A 16,594-nucleotide genomic window follows, 5' to 3' on the forward strand; every position below is an offset into this window, starting at 1 on the left:
GCTTTTCTAAGCCCCTTTCTTTTTAGCAGCGACTACTACTCCATTGTCTGGTAATACCAGTTTCTTTATCCATTTACCTACTGAAGGGCATAGTGATGGCTTCCAGGTTTTGACAATTATGAAGAAAGCTGCCATAAGCATCCATGTGCAGCTGTTTTCGTGAACATAAGTTTTCAGCACTTCTGGGGAAATATCAAGGAGCCTGATTGCTGGACCCTGTGGGGAGAGTATGTTTACTTTTGTAGGGAGTTGCCAGCATGTCTCTCACAGTGGCTGTACCGTCCTGTGTTCCCCAAAGTGAGGAGTAATTGTGCCTGCTGCTCCACGTCCTAGGTAGCATTTGGTGCTGTCAGGCTCCAGATTTTGGCCATTCAAGTAGGGCCAAAATCCATTTATTTAAACCAAAATTTATATGCTTCTTTGTCACCAGTATATCTTATTTGGTGAGGTGTCTGTTAAGGCCTTTGGTCCACTTTTCTTTGAGTTGTTTATTTTCTTATTGCTGACTGTCAAGAGTTCCTTGCATATCTTGGATAACGGTCCTTTGTAAGAAGTGTCTTTTGCAATTATTTTCTCCCAATCTGTGGGTTGTCTCATCCGTCTCTTGACAGTGTCTTTCACGGAGCATAAGTTTTTGCTTTTAATGAAGGCTAGTTTGTCAATTATTTCTTTCATGGATCATGTCTTTGGTGTCCTATCTAGAAACCCATCCTCATGAACAAGGTCATGTGGGTTTCCTGAAGTGTTCTCTTCTAGGACTTTCAGAATTTTGTGTTTTATATTTCAGGTCTAGATTAATTTTGAATTAATGATTGTAAAGGGCATCTGCTCTGTGCCTAGATTGCTTTTTTATGTGAGTGTCCAGTTATTCTAATACCTTTTGTTGAGAAGGTCCTCATTGCTTGGTTGCACAGCCTTGCTCTTAGTGAGATGAGTTGACCGTATTTATGTGGGTCAGCTTCTGGACACCCTATTCTCATCCTCTGACACTTTAGTCTGTTCTTTCACCAACACTACACTGCCTTGATTGCTGTAGCTTTACAGTAAGCCTTGAGGTCTACCATCTTCATATTTCTCCTTCAGTATGGTGCTGGCTACTTTTAACATAAAATTTCAGTTTTGCTTTGTTTTTGTTGCTATTTTTAAGACCAATGTGAAGCTGATTTGCTTTCTCTAATGACATTTTTTTCTTTTATCTTTAAGATTCACTTTTTAAGCAGAATGTCTTAGATGTCTGAGAGTTAACTGTTCCTGGTAAATTTTCTCAGATCACACACTGGGCTATATATGCATTTAGAGATTCAGATTTTATTTTATTTTTGGAATATTTTCTTGGACTGAGGATTTAACATTAGAAATACTCTATTGTTCAATTTTAAATATGTTGCACCAAGTCTGCGAAATCAAAAGTAACAGTAAGAAAAAGATATTAGGTTTTTCTCTCTCTTATGGTCATGAGTATACAGTGTAATTTTCCAGAAGCTGCATCATGTATAATATTTCAACAGATGAAATACTGAAATGGATATGAGAAATGAACCAATTTCTAAGCCAGGCATTACAGAGATTTGCAAAATGGCCAAAACAAGTCCTTTTTATTTAGAAAACATAGTTATCATTCATAAAAATAGGTTATTTGTATGAACATACAATGGGTTTCTTGTTGTTTTAAATACATAAATACATAAATATTTTTTAAACTATCTTGCTTTCCTTTATGGCACATATCAAGAGATTTAACCCACGTAAACAAAGGCTCTCTGGGGTTCTCAATAATTTTTAAGAATATGAAGCAGTCCAGAGACCAAAAACTTTGAGAAATGTCACTGTGGCGCATTAATTCTAAGACTTGACAATCCATTCTGCTTTTTTGTTTTTTAACTTAAATTTTTTTTAATTTTCTCTAATTCTGTTGCTTGCCTTTTTAAAAAATTGAAGTATAATCAATTTACAATGTTGTGTTAATTTCTGGTGTGCAGCATAGTGATTCATTTATATATATACATATATATGTATGTATACATTCCTTTTCATATTCTTTTTCATTATAGACCATTACAAGGTATTGACTATAGTTCCCTGCGTTATACAGTAAACCTTGTTGTTTATTTTATATATAGCAGTATCTGCAAATCTGAACTCCCTAGTTATCTCCCTACCACCCCTTTCTCCCCTACTAACTGTAAGTTTGTTTAAGATGTCTGTGGGTCTGTCTGTTTTGTAAATAAGTTCATTTGTCTCATTTTTTAGACTCCATGTAAGTGCTTTCCTATGGTATTTTTGTTTCTCTTTCTGGCTGACTTCACTTGGAATGAAGATCTCCAGGTCCATCCATTCTCTTTAAATTCCTAAGTTTAGCTTACATGTTCAGATCTTCTTCCAATACTTTAAGGAGCACAATTATTCTACAAACCCCACAGGTCTTACTCGCTGGCTCTGGGTTAAACCACCTTTGTCACTGACCTACTGGTATATCTGGATAGCGTCTTGGTGAGGCACCTGGCTTTGAAGTCTCAGAATGTTAAGGAAGTCTGTCCACATCCCCAGGCCAAAATACATCCTCTAAGAAGCAAGCCGACTAGGTCTGTTACAGCGTAAAACAGTCATGTGCTTCCCTTGCCCAGCACCTGCCCACTTCCTTCAGAGTCAAAGCCAAAGTGGTGAGGTGACCGAGAGGGCCCTGGCCTCTCTAGCAGCCTCTCTGACTGCTCTGGACCCTCGCTGCTGCCTCTCCAAGGACACGGGCTTCCTGGCTGTTCCTTGAACACCCCACGCTTGCCCCCACCTTGGCCCCTGCGGTCCTCTGTCTAGAATGCTGACTCCTGACCGCCACAGGCTGGCTCCTCGCTTCCAAAAGTTGGAGGCCACCCTTCCTACCCCATAGAATGTAACCTCCTGGACATCTCATATTCCCTTTCCTACCTGAGGTGTTCCCCTTGTTAGCAGCGATCTCCATCTAACACGAAATACACTTTTATGTCTTTTGTTTATTGTTTAAGATGGAGTCTGTGAAAGCAGGCAGTTTGCCGTTTGTCCGTAACGATTGGACAGTCTCTATTGTCTGCTGTTGATTCTCACTGTCGTTTCTAAGAAACCAGATCCCAAGTAAGTGAATGGAAGGAAGAAGGCAGTGCATCACCACCAGGGGGCAGCACAGATAGAGGGAGGGGAGGAACCGGAGAAAGGACACCAACAGGAACAGAAGGGGGTTCCCGAAAAAGGAAGTCCCCAGTCTCTGGGTGCTGCACTTGGGCTGAGGAGAGACTGTGGTGGGTGCATCTGCGTGTAGGGGAGAAGGGAGGCGCGTCTGAGAAAAGCCAAGAGCTTCCCGGGGTCCAGGCGAGAGAGGGCATTGGGTGGCCTTTTTGCGTTTTCAAACCAACGTCTTGGAGCAGAAATGAAAGAACACTTGCAGAATTGGAAGTCGCTTGAACACCAAGAACTAAAAGTGGTTTCAAGATGGTTCTACTCAAGGGCTGGCAGATAAAGGGGAGAGGGGGAAAAGTAACAACAAGAGGGGACTGGTGGGTAAAACCCTAACTAGCCTCAGGTGATGGGGGAAATAAAATAAACTCCAGACGCAAAAGGGGGCCACACTGAAGGCAAACGATGTGGCTTCAGTCAGTGGCCAGATACTGATCCAGACCTGTTTCTGCCTCTCTGGGTGCCGAGGACCACCTGCCCGGAGCTGAAGATGGATCCCTGCCGCGCTGGCCTTAGATTTCCCCTTCTCACCTTCCTTCATCCCAGACTTCAGTTCTTCTTCCCCGCAACAAAGACTGCGTGGCTGGGTCCTTAGAGTGTGTCCCTGTGACGTTTCTGTACTGCCCCGTCCCTCCTTCCTCCTTCAGATCTCAGTGGCTGATTCTTTTGTTTCTCTCTTTTTGGTTTCCTTAGTTATCTTTTCAAAGTCCCTGAAGAAGTGAATCACCTTCATGAAGCCCAGGAGAAGGTCCCTAACAGTGTCCTAAAATACAGACATTTTTCTCGGGATACTATAAATTTCTGTTATCAGTACTACTGTTTGTCTGAATTTTAATGGCAAAAAAAAAAACAGAAAGAAAGGAAAAAGAAGACACTAATGAACTCATCTACAAAACAGAAGCAGATTCACAGACATAGTAAACAAACTTATGGTTACCGGAGGGAAAGAGGTGGAAAGGGATAAATTTGGGAGTTTGAGATTTGCAAATGTTAGCCACTGTATATAAAAATAGATTAAAAACCCAATTTTTTTGTCTGTATAGCACAGGGAACTATATTCAATATCTTGTAATACCCTTTAATGAAAAAGAATATGAAAACGAATATATGTATGTACATGCATGACCGGGGCATGATGCTGTACACCAGAAATTGACTCATTGTAACTGACTAAACTTTAATAAAAAAATTAAAAAAAAATAAAGGCAATTACACTTGCAAAATGCTAAAGACCCCACACTTGTGGTGTCACATCCATACCACTGGGATGCTAGTGGAGGTGTGGACCCCAGATTCATTTTCACTTATAGAGAAGATGACACTTTCTCCATTACCTTCCCTCTGGCGTGGTATGCAATGAAATAAAACACCTGATATCTATAGCAATGCCTTTTTTTTTTTCCTACATACAAACCACCTTTAACTGAGAATTTTGATCCTTGTTCTATGGAACACTGGGTTCTCAGTCTCATTGCTGAATTGGGGAATTGGACTGTTAAACCTGCCTCTGTGACCACGTTCAATGTCACCCTTCAGACTGCTTTTCAGCATGAGAGGTTTCTGCCACCTGTCCTCCTTGCCTGCCGCCAAGTCTAGAACATTAGGTGTTGCTTTCTGCCCAACTCCCTACCTTGTCTGACCACGGAGACTGTTCACGGGCTGACCTGCAGCCTTCAGCCAAAAGCCACAACGGCAACCTCCTCAAATGTGGTTTGAATCGAGCATCACAAGCACAAATGTACCTAAAAAGCCAGTGAGTAATTTTATGTGCTTGTCAAATTAAATGACTATGCATTTGCCTTTGATGAATGGCTTTGACCTTGCGTATATTCCCTGCCCAGACTACCTTCAGGAACAGAGTCAGCTAGATCTCCTGCACAAACACACACACACACACACACACACACACACACACAACCTTAGAGGTACTGAAGGGAGTTGATATTTTTCAAGCTGAAGTCTTACAGGCCCTTTCCACATCATTTGTCTCAGGGCTCTCTATTTAATTTTTGATGCAACTTGTGTTGTTTCTTTGCAAAGCTATAGCTCTCTGCAATATAAAAGTTTCACCCCACTCAAATTTAATCTCTCATCTCTGCTTCTCTTATGACCACACAGTTTCCATGACTGTCACTCAACAACAGTTCATGAGATGGCGCCTCGGTGTTTTGTTTTTCTGTTTTTCTTAACTTTTTTTTATTGATTTATAATCATTTTACAATGTTGTGTCAAATTCCAGTGTAGAGCACAATTTTTCAGTTATACACGAACATATATATATTAATTGTCACCTTTTTTTCTCTGTGATCTACCATAAGATCTTGTATATATTTCCCTGTGCTATACAGTATAATCTTGTTTATCTATTCTACAATTTTTAAATCCCATCTATTCCTTCCCACCCTCCGCCCCCTTGGCAACCACAAGTTTGTATTCTATGTCTATGAGTCTGTTTCTCTTTTGTATTTATGCTTTGTTTTTTTTTTTGTTGTTTTTGTTTTTTTTTAGATTCCACATATAAGCAATCTAATATGGTATTTTCCTTTCTCTTTCTGGCTTACTTCACTTAGAATGACATTCTCCAGGAGCATCCATGTTGCTGCAAATGGCATTATGTCAGTTTTTATGGCTGCATAGTATTCCATTGTATAAATACACCACGTCTTCTTTATCCAGTCATCCGTTGATGGACATTTAGGCTGTTTCCATGTCTTGGGAGCCTCAGTGTTTGTATACAGCACCATTTCCATCCACTCTTTTGGATTATTTCACCCTGGTTATTCCTACAGCCATGGTGTGTTGTCATCCCTCTTCTTCACAAGAGCAACAGCGTGAATCCAAGGTCCAGTGAGCCCACCTTAGGTGCCAGTGAACAGACTGACAGCTCTAGGACCTCATTATCTGTTACTTTGTCCAGTCATTTGGTGCTAAGCATAGCAGGCAAGAGTGTTGACAAAATCCATTTGGGCAACTTGACACAATGTCCTATATCCATATGGTGGATTGAGCAGAAGCACTGCTTTGGGACTCTAAAATAGAAAAGTCTCAGAGAGAAATATGTTTTAAGAAAACTTCCTTAAATTACAAATATATTTTATCTCAAATACTCAACTCTTCTACGTGACCAACGGAAGACAACTCCTTCTGAGCCAGGCACTGAAAGAGAATTTGGAAGGACTTGAAGACAAATGTTATGTGAGGAAATCACCAAATAAAAATGTGCTAGAAAACAAATGGATTCCCTGAAGTCATTTTTAATGTTCACAATGGGACAAAGCAGACACAGCTTAAGAAATATGAAAAACATGGTGCTACTTATCTTATCTCCTAGAAATGTTAAATATTTATAATAAAAAAATGTTCAGAGCAGCTAGGAAGTTCAGAGTGATTAGCTCTCTGCAAGCAGTGGTTGCTTCATGCACAAAAAGAAGCTTTATCTGCACACATGAAAATCATCAGCGAAGAACTCAGATGCATAGTCCCACATTCTTCCGTTGCGTTCAGAAAACTGTGAATAATAAGGGTGAAGGAAGGAGCTATTTGCTATTCTCTGCAAAGAGATAAACAGTGGGAGGGACTCATTTCAGAGAGATATAAAGTGAAACTGTGTCTTAAAAACACAGCAACTAGGAAAGCTTCCAGCTGGTGATTAATGGGCTCAGGAAGAAGGCTGACGAGGAAGATAGCTGTGTACTTGCAGTGACTCCAGAGAAAATATTCCCCAAAAGATCTTATGGAGAAAGGGAGACTTCCCAAATTTGGACCAAAATGGGCCGAAATGGATCAGACTTTGTTAGGGCTGGGAGGGGTTGGGTAATGATGTAAAATAACTTTCCATTTCTTTGAGGGGAAGAATCTGAATATTTAATCTCTACCTGATGTACAGTAGTCCTCAATAAATATGAGTGGCATGGAAGAAAGAAGGAAAGAAATAGATACAAGAAGGTATCACCTCGAAGGATGCACCAAACTTCTGTGAAATTATTGGCCTTTTAAGTAAGTGCTGGGCCCCACCCCTCACATTTCTGGGACAGAAAAGTATGGAATAGAAAATAAGTACAAAGTGAGCTGTTTTGCACGTTGTTTTATACCCACAGCAAACGAATGCATCGAATGCCTGGTACGAAACGACACAATGAAGAATCAAAGATGGCGGTGCTCCCTTGGGCAAAGCTGAAGGCGTCAGTCCCTGGTATTCGGAGTGGAGGCTGTGGTTCTGGCTCTTGGATGGACCACTGGGTGTGTAGCCCAGTCCTTGCCTTTAACCAGATCTGGACAGAAGAATAGCCACTTGGCCCGGTGGTTGGTTTCGTGTGTCGTGTAGCTACTAAAGTTCCTCCCCAGGGTACAGGGCCAAGTAGGGTGTACTTCTTGCAGCTTTTTCCTAATAAGGGAGGAGTGAATCTCCACATCTTCTTGCCTGTCCCAGCTAATGACGGTCCTGGTCAGCTGGTCCCTTTTCCCTAATCTAAGTCTATGGAAAATAAAGCTAAGATTCACCTAGGAGATTTGTTTTATCTTGGAACATGTTTCCAACTGGAAAATAATGTAAATTGTAGTACTTCCCTATTCCAACAGTGAAACAATGTCCTAATGACTAATTGAAAATTGATTATTTTATAATGTTAGTGAACAATTCAAAAATCAGATACTAAATTCTTTGTATCTCTTTCTCTATGATGTAATATTTTGGTTCACTTTTTGAACAAAACTTTTGAACTTTGAATTTTTGTTCAATATTTTTGTTTGACTGATGTGAGTTGCCAACGGCACTGCCCTATTCTGTGGCTCTGTTACATATACCTCCATCCTCACATTGCTTTTGGGGGGATTAAATGAAATAATATATGAAAATAATTTATGTCATATAAATATAATCTAAAAATAAAACGTATTATTATTAGAACATTTTATGAGCTATAAGCCACACACAAAATGTGTTCTCATTTGTTAGCACTCTGCGTAATTAGGCTGACATCTTGGATATAATTTCAACCTTGAATGTCTGCTCTTGTTGAACTGATGATTCTCCGTTATTAGCACTGGTATGTAAGTTTCTATTATAGTAATTACTCTGTCCGTAAGGGCTTAAAATCAGAGGCAGAGCTGTCCACTTGTATCAGCTCTCTCCTTCCCTGCTGCTTCCCCGGAGGACAGCAACCATCTGGGAGTCAGTGAAGGAGCAGAGGAAGTCAGAGTGTGTAGCCCTCCGCAAGAACAAGGAAGCCAAGCCTGCATGTATCCGTTGAAATCAAGATGTTTTTATTGTACTTAGTCTTAAAATTTTCAAAGATATAAAAATGATTGCAATCTGATCGCTAATCTGTTTAGCCTCATAGTATTAGTGATTACAGCTAATGAAACGGAACGTGAGAGCAGCAAGATCTTTGCACACATTGTAAGATTTATTGAGGTCTTATTATGTGAAAAGACTTGTTCTAAGTGCTTTACATATGTTAATTGGCTCGATTCATTTGACTATCATAAGAAAGAATATAACTTTCATCACTAATTAAGAGGTGAAAAATAAAAGGCAGTAAAACAATTTTATCTAAAGTCACATAGCTATTCAATGACCAACCTGGACTTCAAAGTCCCACTCATATAATTTGGCTCCACAATCCACATTCTTAGCCACTAAATTATATTACTCTTTTTTTTTTTCAGGGAACTGACTTTTTAAGGGAAACGGTCATCCAGCTGACCAAAGGTCTTCTATAACACTTTCAAAACCTCCACTGGAAACTTCAGAGGAGAAAGAAGAGGCATTGTGTTGTACGTGTTTACCCATCACATCTCCAAATATCTCTGCTGTTTCATCATTCTCTCAAATGACATTTTACACGTGCTTCTAGAAATGACCGCTAAACCTGGTTTATCTGAAAGCTAAACCTGAAACAAGCCTTGCAAATAGAACCACGGACAATTGAATATACATATAACATATAGTTTTCACATCTTTTTGTCTTTGGTCATACTCTCTAATTTGTATATGCTGTACTGTATAATAAAATATAAATCCTCTGTCTTTGTGTGTGTGTGTGTGTTTATATATATATATATATAAATTGGAGAGAATTAACAAAGACAAAGAATGTGAAAGCTGACAGTCACCTCTAAGAGGAAAATAATGTCGCAGTACCACACACTGGGGTGTAATTTAATATTGTAAGTAAAAATGTAGAAGGATGAATCATTTTTTCTAGTGCCAGATTTCCTAGATAAAAAATAGATGACAAACTGAAAAGCAACTCCCTCTAGTCCAGAAAGCCACAAAGCCACCACGTGGAAAAAAAAACTTATTAATGCACTTGAAGTCAGACACCAAGAATAGACTCAGTGCTGAGTCACATTAGGTCTGAATGGAAAAAGGCACCAGGGGGGAGGGAAAGCACTGATTCAGAAAGAATTCTGAAGACCTGTGACAATGGCTGCCGCCTGTGATGTTCCAGTTTGCAAGACATCACACAGCATCTCAAAGAGTTATCGGCTGTGTAGGTTTTGCACCAATATGGTTTCCAAAGCGGGTATGAAAAGTGGGCTTATGTAGGGTGGTGTGGGTAAAAATACTCGATTACTCTTTCAATGATTAGAGTGATTACGTGATCTAGGGGACAGGGCTTGTGGAGTTGTCGTGCTCTCTGGAGAACCTCAATCTTCCTGACTACCCCTGTTGAGCACTTTCAGGAGATTTAAAAACTTTCCATGTCCAGATTGCACCCAAGAACAATTAAATCAAAATCTCCGAGGGCGGAAATCTATGAATCACTGTTGGAGGTTGTCAAGGTTGAAAGCTATTTCTATGTAGTTATTTCTTTAACTTGCATCAGAATCTCTTGGAGGGTTTGTTCAAACACCAATTACTGAGCCCTGAGCCCCAGAGTTTCTGACTCAGAAACTGGGTTGGGACCTATGAGTTAGTGTTTCTAACAGGTGCCACAGAGCTGCTGCTGTTAACTGCGCGACCTGCAAGATAAAAAAAAAAATTGACTTCTGACATCGGGGAACCAGAGCTATTGTAAGAAGCAGTTAGGTTGAAATTGATACGGATTTGCTCCAATCTAACGTGTTACCCAAGTGCTCAGGGAGCCCTGCGGAGCTTGGGGTTATGTACATGGTTTGCCTGCACGAAGGCTAAAACAGAACATCTTTCATTATTCCACCTTGACCTGCCACTGGGTATCCTCTTGTGAGACTGACCTTCCAAACTCATCGTCAACTCAATTTCTACACCATATTGGAAATCACAGTCAGCACAGCTCTAAATATTTTGCCTTTCTATGACCTTGGAGAGCAATGATGAGGTATGAAGTTGTAAGTTAGAGCTTTATAAAAGTTGAATGTAATTACCTACCCTACCCGCCACCACCTCCCCCCCCCACCAGCCCTCAGCAAAAGGCTACGGGTGCCTTCCAAAAACTTACCAAAAGAAAAGCTATCCAATCAATTCTTTCAAATTCCCTGTTTTCTGGCTGTTCTTTTAAAAGCATTTTTAAAAATTTTCTAGCCAAGTTAAAAATTAGGGAGGATAAGAATGCATTATAGCTTGATCATGTTTGTCTTTACAAAAATTTGAATAATTATTTCTACAATCAGTATCAATTTTTTCCCCCTTTCTTGACTTCTCTCCAAAAACTATTCCTGGTAGTTGAAATATACACCAGGCTTTCTAAAGTAAACACATATTTCTCTGCCATCTATAATCCCCTGCATCTTCGGCAGCTCTGTATAATGGTGCAAGGATCATAGAAAATGAATTAAGAATGAATTCAAAACTAATTTCAATGACATATCCACTTTTAAAAAGAAAGACATAGACTAGATTCACCGTGGTTTTAGACATACAAAAAGAATCCTACAAAGTTTAAATAAAGAGCATTCCTGTGGTTCTCAGGTTTCCAGGGAGATGATGTCCCTGGAAATGGGTAAAAGTTAAATTCGAAGACTCAGCTAAAAAGAACAGCCACAGTCATATTTGCTCTGCCTATTCCACATGCCTTTCTTAGGTGAGGGTGTGTCATTTTAGTTTCTTTGAAAGATGGAGAGAAAGGAGAGAATTAATAATTCATTATTTTCAGACTTTGGTAGAAATAAAATGCCGAAGTAAGAAGCCAAAATGCAGTTTTATTGACTAAGCTGACCCTTTTCTCTAGTGTTTCACTTAGGTGCTCGGCTAACTCAAGGGAAATTCAAATTAAGTGGGTAAGGAATATTATTTCTCATCATAAGACAACAGCACGGACCTAACTTCCTCTTAATATTTAATTAGGAACACATCTGCAATCCAAGAAGAAAATTTTAACACTGACTCTTGTTTATAGAGAGAATATGACTTTGGGACATTATGCTGAATGCATCGTGCAAATAAGTTCTAAAGCTGTCAGTATATTTCACTCCTGAGGGTGAAAAAAATAAATAGCATTCTGAAGGTTTGCTTCTTTTTTCAATAGAGTTTCTATTCAGCATTCATTTCCTTTTTGACTAATTGGATGCCTCCTTATTTGTCAGTTGTCTATTGAATTCTGTTCTTTATGTTTCAAGGGGTTTTGAATGTAAGCAAATAATGACTGAGAATCAAGGCACCGGCATCCATAAACAGTGCTTTCATTTATTTGGAAAGATGCCAAAAGAACAAGGCCCTGGAAAGACACGCAAATTATGAGAAACTTCACTGGAAGATTTTGCAACTCCTAACGTAGTGTTATTTCTCATATTTAATTGACCACTAAGTCCTTTGAATTCTATCTCCAAAAATGGCTCAATCCATTACTTACCTCTACCATCATTTCCTCCAGGCAATCATTTTTTTTTCCTTTAGAATATTTCTGGAGCCTTCCAACCCATCTCTTTGACTACACTTCTGTTCATTCTCTGCACAGAAAGCAGACCACCTTTTCTGAAATACTGTTCTCCTTTGCTTACAATCCTTAGATGGCGTGTTTCTATACCTAGCAAGAAATCCCGCAGGACAAGTAAGATCTTTCTCTCTCTCTCTATCATTTTATTTCAAACCACCTGTGCTCTTTCTAAGCTCCAGTCACCTCATCCTTTTATCACTTTCTAACCATTTTTTTGTCCTAACTCAGGATTTTTGCTAGGCACCGTCTCTCTCCCCTGCTTTGCTTGGATGGCTTCCTCCTTCCATCGAAATCTCAAATTCATTGCCATCTCTGGTTTGTCTTGATCATGCTATATTCTCTTTCATATTTTGTAAGCCACAATAGTTTCTTTACAGTTTTCATTTCATGAAATTTTTTCATAGTAGCAATTGCATTTTTATTATTTGAACTTGGAAATCACATAATGCTTAATGATCATGACAGCGCTTACCACAAGTTTTAATTGTTTATTTGTCTACTTGTTATTGTTTCTTAGATTGGATTATAAGCTCCATGAGGCAGGTAACCATGTGTGTTTGGTTTACCTATTTATCTACAGGGTAGACCTAAAAAAATCACCTATAAGAACATGTCAAATGAAAGGGTAAACTTGAAGATAAATGAATAATGTCTAATAATAATGAAATAGTAACATAGACTCATTTCTCCCTTAAATATCAAAGTTATCAGTTTGCATCCATCTCTTGAGTTAATTACAATTTCTAAGAAAAAAAGTTAAAAAACAAACTAAAACAAAAAGCTACTTTTCATCAGCCAAAACTATACTGTTTAGATTGATAGTTAGATGCTAACGTACAGTTAAGTCAACTGGGTTATGGAAAAATTCCATATTCCAGTAGATAATGTTTGCCTTCTTTTGAAAAGCTATACCTCTATATAAAATAATGCCTTTGTGCTCTGATAGAAAAGAGTATATTAATTGGTTTTACTAGTAATTTAATTTATACGAACAAGTCTTCAGTTAAAATTATCTAAGACAATGCTTTATGTTCTGAGGAAATCCATTATGCTTTCAAATGAAAAATGAAAATAACTCTCTGAAAAAGGTTATTAGCACTTCATGAGATGTAAAATTTTAGAGGCATATTCTTAGATTATCTCATTGATGGAGTCTGTGTACTACACATGTATCTATAAAAGCGTATCAGATAGGAAGAAAACATATCATGATTAGCATTTAGAGAGATTTCTGAGAAAGATAGCTGAGAACTTCACAAGGTACCTTGAGAAATCACACCCATTAAAGTTTGGGCTTTAGCTTTGCAGACTTGGAAACTGGGTTTAATCTTTTATTTATTCAAAACAAATATAATTAGCAGACCCAACATGCCTTCTTCTTTGCAGATATTCACACACACACACACACAAAGATGAATGTGTATCAGTTCCTCCCTCACTTACACCTGCTACAATCAAACGTTTACCTCCTCCCCAGTTGCATCTCAGTGACGTCACCAGTGACCTCCACGTGGTTGACCACAGTGGTCAGTTCTCAATCCTCAATCGACTGGACTCATCAGGAGTATTTGAAATAATTAATTACTCCTCTGTGTAGGGAACAAGTTCTTGACTTGGTGTCCAGGCCACCACACTTAATTTCTTGACTGGCCACTCTTTTGTTCAGTCTCTTTTGCTGAGACTCTTTGTTCCCTTTATCTTATCCTTCACCTTTAAAAGTGGGGATTTCCTAGGACTTGTGTTTGGATCTCTTCTACTCTTTGTCTGCCCTCATTTTCTCGGTGATCTCACACCGTTGAATGTCCTTAACTACCACCTACGTGATGATGGCTTCCAAGTTTATGTCTCCATTGTACATTGCTTGCATGAAATTACGTCTCTACTTGGATGTCTACTAGACATCTCAAAACTGATTTCTGTACTAGTTTGCTAGGGCTGTCCTAACGACCAACAGAAATTTATTTTCTCATGAATCTAGAAGCTAGAGGTCTGAAATCAAAGTGTTAGCAGAATGAGTTTCTTCTGAGGCGTCCCTCCTTGGCTTGTAGATGGCCGTGTTCTCCCTGTGTCTTCACGTGGTCCTCCTTCTGTGTGTGTCTGGGTCCTGATTGCTTCTTCTTACAAAGACGCCAGTCATATTGGACAAGGCCCCACCCTAGTTACTTTATTTTAATCTGTTACTTTTTTAAAGGCCCTACCTCCAATTATAGTCACAACCTGAGGTACTGAGAGTTACGGCTTCAACATAAGAATTTTGAAGAGACACAATTCTCAACATAAGAATTCAGTCCATCACAACGTCCAAAACTCGATTACTCAAATTCCTCTGCCAGTCTGTAGGATGCTAGTCTTTGCCAATTAGGAGGTGCAAATTTCACACTTTGAGTTGCTGTGGAATCATCCCTGACTCTTCTTTCTCTCTTATTTCCACAGCCAATCCATTAGTAAATCCCCTTGACCCCACTTGCAAAACATATCCAGAGTCCAATCTTTTCTCGGTGTCTCTACTGCCACCATATTGTTCAAGCTAACATCTCTTCCCTTGATTATTTTGATAGCTTCCTAACTGCTCAACTTGCTCCCAAGACGGTCCTCCTCCAGTCTATTCCTAACACAGCACCTAGAGTGAAACTTTTCAGAATGAAGTAGGTGGGATCACATCTCTTCCTAAAACCTCCCAGGGTCTCACTTGTCACCGAGAGGAACATCAAATCCTTAAAATGACCAGTAAGACTCTCCATCATGTGACCTCTTGCCTCTCCCACTGCACTTCTCCTCACTCACTTAGCTTCAGCCTCACTGAACTATTTGTCATTTTAAAATTCCAGGTACTTTCCTGCCTCAGGCTTCAGGAAGCCTCCGTACAAAGAGCATCAGCGAAACCTGTTGGTCACAGGAAGCTGGATTCATTAAACTTGGTGAATGTGAGACAGTACTGCCTTGGCAGAGTCTCAGAAGTGTCTCAACAAGAGCGAGTCAGAGATATGAAGGCTGGATTAGCCACAGATTGGTTTGAGGGCAAAAGGCAGAGGTGGGTGAGAATTTGTAAATTACGGAAGTTGCTAAACCAGGCAGAAGTCTTTGGAAGCCATGAGTCCTGCTCTATCAGTTTGTCTATGATTTTATCTTGAAATATATGAATATGTGAGTCTGGACTAGTTGACATTCAAACAGTCAGAACTTAGTTTTGTGCCGTATGCCAGTTAACGTTCTTGCATTTTACAAGTCAGAACGGGTTTACGAGTTGTGGTTTCTGGCTCTTTCCTGAGTCTTTGTGTCAACTTTTTCTTCTTCTGTAACAACCTTCTTCCAGATAGTCTCATGGCTTACCTCCTCATCTGCTGGATTTTCTCAAGTGTCACCCTGCTAGCGTAGATTATCCTGACTATTCCATTTAAAAATCCCACTCTCTCCACCACTTCTACTCCCAATTCCTTTTATCCTGCTTTGTTTTTTCAATAGCACTTACTGCCTTCTAAAAGCTAACGATTTTATTTTATTGGTACGTTTGTTGTCTAGCTACCTGCCTGAAGATGTAAGCTCAGTGAAAGACAGGGAGTTATTTGATCTTTGTTCATATTATATCTCAGTTAAATACTGCCTGATACAGAGAGGTGCTTAAGAACTATGTGTTGAATGAATTATTGAATGAATAAATGAATGAATGAGACCTACTCAGTGCTCTTTAAATGATTGGTAACAGAGTTCCTTTAAAACAATTATGGGCAGAGGGACTGATTCAAACTCTCCAAACGTGCGAGCATTGTTAAACTAGGGTGCTGTCCTATTAAATACAGCAAGATATGAACTCACACTATTGAGATAACTAGTGAATGCTCAGTACTAAACTATTGGCTTCATACACGTTACCTGATTAGAAATTCTGGGAAGGACACATCTAATATTTAGTGACAGAAAGTAGGTCATTAGTTCCTGAGCTGGCAGTGGGTACTGACTGCAAAGGTCACAGTGGAACCTTTTAAGGTGATAGAAATGTTCTGTATCTTGACTGTGGTCCTAATTGCAAGGGTGCACACGTTACTCAGAGTGGTCAAATTCTACGCTTGAAATTTTGTGTGAAAACTATCCCTGTATACATTTAATTTGATTTAAAAAGAAAACAAACAAAACTTCCAATCTCTAACATGTCGAGCTCATTGCTACTACTTGGCCGTGCTCACACAAGACATGCACACTGTCTATCTTATGTTAATCTCTCAGGGTACCTACTCTTTCACAGTCTTAGAAATAAAGGTTTACCTCTACTCTCTGCAGAAACAATGAGTCTAACTCAACTGGGCAGAGCGTTTCTTAAGTTTCTGTCACGATCCATTAACTAACCATCTCCATCTAACAGATGGCTGATTTTTACTCCATCATTGAAAGTGATGACACAAGTGATGGTAGGAAGACATTATGATTTTTTTATTAGAAAATTTTCAAGCCATGCATGGAGATAGTGTTATTTGAATGTGGACTTGGATTAGTGGTAAATGTATATTGCAAACGTGGGTAACTACTAAAAAAAATAG

The sequence above is a fragment of the Vicugna pacos genome, chromosome 20 (assembly GCF_048564905.1).
Source record: "Vicugna pacos chromosome 20, VicPac4, whole genome shotgun sequence".
In the NCBI taxonomy this organism is placed as follows: Eukaryota; Metazoa; Chordata; class Mammalia; order Artiodactyla; family Camelidae; genus Vicugna; species Vicugna pacos.